The sequence below is a fragment of the Nannobrachium achirus genome, assembly GCF_963921795.1.
Source record: "Nannobrachium achirus genome assembly, chromosome: 2".
Lineage (NCBI taxonomy): Eukaryota > Metazoa > Chordata > Actinopteri > Myctophiformes > Myctophidae > Nannobrachium > Nannobrachium achirus.
The window spans coordinates 12,242,110-12,250,230 of record NC_137811.1 but is presented as its reverse complement, the minus strand read 5'-3'; positions in this window follow the sequence as shown (position 1 = coordinate 12,250,230).

Genomic DNA, 8,121 nt, shown 5'->3' with positions numbered 1-8,121 from the left:
TCTCTCTTTCATTTTACTCTGAAGAGTGGTGTGGCAATAAGAGCAGATTGTCACAGAGGTAGGAGGAGAGCTGTGAAACATTGCAGCCACTGCCGAAGAACAGTAAATGGCGTCTGTCGAAGGGGCCGAGAGACCGCTTTCCCCTCGTGCGAATTTCGACGAGTTTGGTCGGGAGTTGGAGCTTCTTATGTCCAGCCTCCCGGAAGCTCAGAGGGAGCGGGTGATAGGAGTTATCCAGAGGAGCCTGAGGCGATCCTCTCCGCGACCTCCGGACCCGGGGCTGCAGGACCCGACGGTCTCGTCAACGGAGAGTAATGGTCCGCTAGGGACTCCTCAGCGAGCTGCCTGGACCCCAGGCAGGGGCCCGAGAAGTCACATCCTCCCTTTGAGGGGGAGGAGTGAGTGGAGACAGCCTATAAGTAGGTCACCACAGATGCCAGAATAGAGTGAGTGAGCACAGAACCGCAGTGCTTGCTGAAAGTAGGTGACAGTAGCTCGTGGAAGACAATGCTACAAGTGTCGAATACTGGGGAGGCGGAGGTCATCCACCTCCACGCTGAGGAGGAGAGCGGCCTTCTGAGTGCCGAACCACAGGAGCCTGAGAGCTCGGAACCGAGTGAGACGCGGACAGGCTCGGGGAGTCCACTGCAGATTGTGAGTGGACCCATTCCGGCGCCGTCCTCCGCGTCCGAAGTGATCCTGGTGGACCCCCCACCCTCCGGAGGAAGAAATGCAGCGCCCAAGGGGGCCTGGCTCCATCGGAAGGTGCAGACAGGGACCATGGGGAAGAAGCAGCGTTTGCAGCTCTGCACCCTGCAAGGTTTAAGATTGCAGGACAGTGCGCTGGAAAATCCGAGAGTCTGGGAAACCATTGCTGGAGTTATTCCCGGACGAAGGCCATACTGGAGCCCTTTCAACGAACTAGGGCCACGGGCTTTAGCCAACCTGGACACCCAGTCCGAGAGGAAAGGTGTCACGTTCGCGTTCCTTGAGGGGGAGGGCTGGGGTGACATCACCCCGGCCAGAGTGACCACCTATATGGTACTCGAAGGTGACATTAAGAAAGGCCAAATCTGGGCGAGCGTGGAAGCATTGCTACCTAAAGAGGGTGGCTTGTTCGAGACAGTCGCCATCTTGGGACCATGCCCACAGCCCTTGAATTTCGAGTTTGTTACCGGCTGCAGTTACATGCCTGGTAGAGGCCCGAGAGAGAAGCAATCGGGCGGAGGGGAGGTAGAAGTTCCAGCCGTTCCTAAGCCGGTACCGAAAGCAGTGGTGGCTCGCCAGACAGGAGATGGACCCCCACGGGGGTCGGGTGAGGGCCACACTGTTGGGACCTCAGAGCAGTCCACACCGGCTGGCTCAGGCCGACGCAAGAAGAAGAAAAAGAAGCGCCAGGGCGATCACCTCGAGCCGTCGAACCGAGAGGACAGTACTGGACAGGGGCCCTGCCCGCCCCGCCCGGAGTGGGGCGGAGACCAGGGAGGCTACCGGGCTCCCCGCCCAGAGTGGGGCGGCGACCAAGGAGGCTACCGCCCTTACCGCCAGGAGTGGGGTGGTGACCAGGGAGGCTACCGTCCTTCTCGCCAAGAGTGGGGTGGGGACCAGGGAGGCTACCGTCCGTCACGCCATGAGTGGAGCGGTGACCATGGTGACTACCGGGCCTCCAGACAGGACCGGAGCGGTTGGACCCACTCTCATCCTCCGGCTCACCAGCAGGTCATCCCACAACCACCTCCCCAGCAGGTCAACCCACAACCACCCGTCCAGCAGGTCAACCCGCAACCAGCTCAGCAGTTGGCCAACCCGCCACCACCTTCAACGCAGGTCTACGGCACACCGGCATATGGCCCACCTGCAGCCAGCGGGGCGGCCCAGCCGATCTACTATGACCCTTATGGGGGTCAGGGATGGCCTTCATACGGGACTTCGTACCCGAATGGTGCGGGGTGTGAGGGTCGAAGCCCGAATCACATGTGATGTGTGGAAGTATAAAAAAAAAAGAAATAAAAAAAAAAAAAAAGAGAAAAGAAAGAAAAATGGGAAAAAATGATAATAATAATGAGAATAATAACATTTATATTGTGATGTTTTCTTATATAGGCTATGACATAATACCATTGATATTGTGATGTTTTCTTATATAGGCTATGACATGTATAATGGAGAGGTGCTGCTTGCTTAGATTTAGACTGAAACATGACAAAACTTGTGCTGAATCCTATAGAATGAGTGTGTGTTGTCTTAGCTCAGGCCTGGGGGTGTACAAGGAGGATTCGTCGTGGAGAGGCAACCGGCCATGAGGGGGTGTTGAGAGCCCGCACATGTCCATGCCCGGGGTCAGAGGAATGGCCGCTCGCCAGGTGGAGGGTTAGGACAGGGGGAAATGAGGGTTATGATTTAGTAATATATCTGATTAAATAGGTAGTGATAGGTGTTGCTTAACAGTACACATCTGAGAAACCCAATGATAATAAGGTTCACTGTTGTAACTTAGTTATCAGAGCATTGCATGCAGGTACACTGTTAGGTTGGAAATAACTAATTGACTTTGTGCATGAACAGACAACGGAGTAGTATGTGATATTGTGGGGCTTTTGCACCTCTTGTAACTTCCTGTATGTACTGTCTGTCTTCTTTGAAGAATGTTCCACACAGCCCGTGACGCAAGTGATTGCTCGAGAAGCGTTTAACCACAAGCCACCTGGGGTTATAGTGGGGGCAGATAGAAGACAGGCATTACTGTAGTGTATGAACTTTGACCAAAGAGTTTGTCACCGAATGTTGCATCATGGTGGAAAATGTATCTTTGTCTTCGTCCTGCAGATCTTGCAGGATGGCTAACTGTCACGTACACTCTGAACGGATGGGTGGGGGGGCTGTGCCGCCCCCCCATGCATCTCTGGGGTATAAAAAAGGAAAGCGCCTAAAATACGCGCTCTCTTCTTTTTGGATCGGACAGACAAGGAATCTATACTTTTGCTGTGCTTGTTCTATTTTTTACTTTCTGTATTTTCTCTCTAATAAAACAATAAAAGCCCTTTTTACTTGGGAACCAAATAGTGTGTTGCGCCTCTGCTCCATCCTCGGTAAAAGGTCATCTGCCATTTCCATCTCTTTGTAGGATTATTCCTGAGTTTGGGTGAGTTCAGATATACTGTATTATCTAGAATTTCATAGCCAAACGGTTTAGTCTGTTGTCATTTTAACGGTCTTGCATCGTCCTGTCCCTCTGGGAGCTCGGGACCGCTGCTGGTCAGCAGGCGTTCGGAGGGGGCTTTGCTCTCAGGAGAGCGAGGTTTACCCGGCCTGGTGATCACCGGTGGGAGCTCTAAATACAAACAGAGGGATTTGGATTGCGAGACCAGCGTGGCTGAAACAAAGCCTGCACTCTGCTTATCACAGGTGGTAATCTTTAGTGCGGTGATATTGAGAAGGGAGACACGGAGAAGAAAGTGTGTCAGGATACACTCTCTCGCAGGTGCATGAAAAAATCCTTCATTCATTGAGTGTCAGAAATAGCTCTGTTCTCATCCATGTTGTAAAGTCACTTTGCTCGGAGATAACTCAGTCTATAAAGAGTGCGCCAGGAGTAGATTATAAGACGTTGATGCAGTGGTGTTTTTATGTGGTTTATTTTACAACGCTAGAATATCCATCTAATTACATCAGACGAATTCAGCCGAAACACAGATATAAGTGAACTGTGGTGTGTGTGTCCCCATAGTTGTAATTTTGTAGAAAATCCCCTCAGCCGATTGTAGTAGCGCACAGTCGTGGTCTGAGGGTGGGGTAAGCCACCAGTGAACCCCTGAAGCCACCGCTCAGCAGCGTAACAGTATTGTAAACCCGACCGTGAGGTGCTGGTGTGCTGTGAGCTGGGGCGTGTGCCTCTTGGGGGGGTCATTTGGTCAGCTTATTCTCAACAGATACACTTGCTTTTATCAAAATAGGAATACGCACATAGAAGACTCATGTAAGTCCATATGCTCACGTCAATTTAATAAAGAAAAATCAATATGTATGAAACTATTTACAGATGAACAGAAATGGTAAACATTAGAATCCAGACAAAGAACATGTAGATTGATTTTGTGGTAACATTTGATAAAAGGTGGCCAAATACATAATATATTTAATATCGATGAGTGGTTCTCAAGGTTCTGTACTGTAATGGCCCCATAACAAAGTTGACTCTCAACACGACATAAATTTAAAGGCCCATAACATACATTTAATATAAAGTGAAGCACCTTTTTGTGTCAAACAGTGTCTGAGGACTAGGAGAGTGAAATATAAACAATCAGTTTATATATACGTGCTCTTTGGATATTTGATTGAACTGTCTGATAGCATCAACACATACTATTACATCTAAAGACTGAAATTTATATCTGAGAACACATGTAATGTATCCACCAAACGCATAGATTAAAATATGCAGTTAAGCGAACTTTACTAAGGCCTGGGCCAAAGGGTTGCGTTCCAGGCACCCAGACTGGTTATGTGGCCTGTCAGGGGTTCGAGTCCCAATCCCAGTGACCTTTGCTGCGTGACATCACCCAAACTACTTTACATCTGTCACACCAAAGGCAACAATAATAATATCACTTTACTCTCTAGTTTTCTACTGAGTTAAATGTTGACATGGCTCGGTAATTATCAAGAAAATTAAAAGATGGCAATTCAACTTAGAAATCATAACGACCCCTGGTCTACAGTATATACTGTATATACTTAGCCTAATCAAATGGAACCACTGAGTCACAGAGATTTACAAGTGCACAACAGACTGTCACTTCTTTATCCAGCATTGGAATATCGTCTGGAGGACTTATTAGATTGTCAACTGGCATGACTTTGTCCAGGTATGTATATTTTTGTCTTAGTTGTCCAATTACCCTTTCTACATGAATACTAACATTAGCAATTTTTCGTGTCTTCTCTATTTCATGTGGAGAAAGCTGTTTTTTGCCTTTCGTAAAGGCTGGTAGAACTAAAGAAGCATGGACAGATGCTACGCTGTCTGCTATACTGAATCCTCTGTCTGCTAAAACACAGTCTCCAGGCTCTAGTTTTTCGAGGAAGCCAGAGTTTTCTGTGAGGTATTTGTCGGATACCCTGACCTCAAAGTTCTCATGTGAAGACATCATCTCCCTCCTGTACTGCTCCCTGGCCTTGTCCTCGTGATCACATCCCCACTGAGTAGCAGCAGCAGCAAATCTACAGGCCTCTGGATAACAGATTTTCTTTATCAGGCTTTTGGGGGGTTTGGCAGGTGAGGACCTGCACACTGGTCCAAAATGAGATGCAGTTACTCTTCCTGTCCTGTATTTGAACCACAGCTTGTGCTGGGATTGGCTTTGTTCACGTGTAGCCTGTTCCAGATTGATGCGCTCTTCCTCTGTTGTTGAGATGTCTATCGACTGGCAGTGGTTAACAAGCTCCTCGTAAGATAATGTGAGAAGGTCTTCATTCAACAAATTATCTAATAATGGTGGAAACTTGTCAGTTGGTTTGCACTTGAACATCACAGAGTAGGGCGGCACAACAGAGAGAACTTGGGGTTTTGAACCACACATGCTCAGGTTCTTGAGGAAAGACGCCAATGCTTCCTGAGATGGTGGTTCGACTGCCTCTTTCCTCCGGACTCTTGCAGCGCGTGGTTGAATACCTCCAGCCGCTCCCTCGATGGAACAATCCAAGATTGCTTTCTTCGATTTTGCACTTGAGAAATTGATGTCACAGATCTGTTTATATTCAATAGCCTTGAGTGTAGCTGGTAGTTTCCAGTAGGCTTTTTCGTCAGTGACAGTCTTTGAATCCCTGATGCGCACTGCACACTCAATGAAAAACAGCACTGCACCTACATGGGCACCTCACAAGGCCTGCCATGAAGTCGCAATGTGCAGCAAGCACCTTCCCACTTTGCTCTGCAATGATCCAGGTAGAGGTTGCACCTCTTGTAACTTCCTGTATGTACTGTCTGTCTTCTTTGAAGAATGTTCCACACAGCCCGTGACGCAAGTGATTGCTCGAGAAGCGTTTAACCACAAGCCACCTGGGGTTATAGTGGGGGCAGATAGAAGACAGGCATTACTGTAGTGTATGAACTTTGACCAAAGAGTTTGTCACCGAATGTTGCATCATGGTGGAAAATGTATCTTTGTCTTCGTCCTGCAGATCTTGCAGGATGGCTAACTGTCACGTACACTCTGAACGGATGGGTGGGGGGGCTGTGCCGCCCCCCCATGCATCTCTGGGGTATAAAAAAGGAAAGCGCCTAAAATACGCGCTCTCTTCTTTTTGGATCGGACAGACAAGGAATCTATACTTTTGCTGTGCTTGTTCTATTTTTTACTTTCTGTATTTTCTCTCTAATAAAACAATAAAAGCCCTTTTTACTTGGGAACCAAATAGTGTGTTGCGCCTCTGCTCCATCCTCGGTAAAAGGTCATCTGCCATTTCCATCTCTTTGTAGGATTATTCCTGAGTTTGGGTGAGTTCAGATATACTGTATTATCTAGAATTTCATAGCCAAACGGTTTAGTCTGTTGTCATTTTAACGGTCTTGCATCGTCCTGTCCCTCTGGGAGCTCGGGACCGCTGCTGGTCAGCAGGCGTTCGGAGGGGGCTTTGCTCTCAGGAGAGCGAGGTTTACCCGGCCTGGTGATCACCGGTGGGAGCTCTAAATACAAACAGAGGGATTTGGATTGCGAGACCAGCGTGGCTGAAACAAAGCCTGCACTCTGCTTATCACAGGTGGTAATCTTTAGTGCGGTGATATTGAGAAGGGAGACACGGAGAAGAAAGTGTGTCAGGATACACTCTCTCGCAGGTGCATGAAAAAATCCTTCATTCATTGAGTGTCAGAAATAGCTCTGTTCTCATCCATGTTGTAAAGTCACTTTGCTCGGAGATAACTCAGTCTATAAAGAGTGCGCCAGGAGTAGATTATAAGACGTTGATGCAGTGGTGTTTTTATGTGGTTTATTTTACAACGCTAGAATATCCATCTAATTACATCAGACGAATTCAGCCGAAACACAGATATAAGTGAACTGTGGTGTGTGTGTCCCCATAGTTGTAATTTTGTAGAAAATCCCCTCAGCCGATTGTAGTAGCGCACAGTCGTGGTCTGAGGGTGGGGTAAGCCACCAGTGAACCCCTGAAGCCACCGCTCAGCAGCGTAACAGTATTGTAAACCCGACCGTGAGGTGCTGGTGTGCTGTGAGCTGGGGCGTGTGCCTCTTGGGGGGGTCATTTGGTCAGCTTATTCTCAACAGATACACTTGCTTTTATCAAAATAGGAATACGCACATAGAAGACTCATGTAAGTCCATATGCTCACGTCAATTTAATAAAGAAAAATCAATATGTATGAAACTATTTACAGATGAACAGAAATGGTAAACATTAGAATCCAGACAAAGAACATGTAGATTGATTTTGTGGTAACATTTGATAAAAGGTGGCCAAATACATAATATATTTAATATCGATGAGTGGTTCTCAAGGTTCTGTACTGTAATGGCCCCATAACAAAGTTGACTCTCAACACGACATAAATTTAAGGGCCCATAACATACATTTAATATAAAGTGAAGCACCTTTTTGTGTCAAACAGTGTCTGAGGACTAGGAGAGTGAAATATAAACAATCAGTTTATATATACGTGCTCTTTGGATATTTGATTGAACTGTCTGATAGCATCAACACATACTATTACATCTAAAGACTGAAATTTATATCTGAGAACACATGTAATGTATCCACCAAACGCATAGATTAAAATATGCAGTTAAGCGAACTTTACTAAGGCCTGGGCCAAAGGGTTGCGTTCCAGGCACCCAGACTGGTTATGTGGCCTGTCAGGGGTTCGAGTCCCAATCCCAGTGACCTTTGCTGCGTGACATCACCCAAACTACTTTACATCTGTCACACCAAAGGCAACAATAATAATATCACTTTACTCTCTAGTTTTCTACTGAGTTAAATGTTGACATGGCTCGGTAATTATCAAGAAAATTAAAAGATGGCAATTCAACTTAGAAATCATAACGACCCCTGGTCTACAGTATATACTGTATATACTTAGCCTAATCAAATGGAACCACTGAG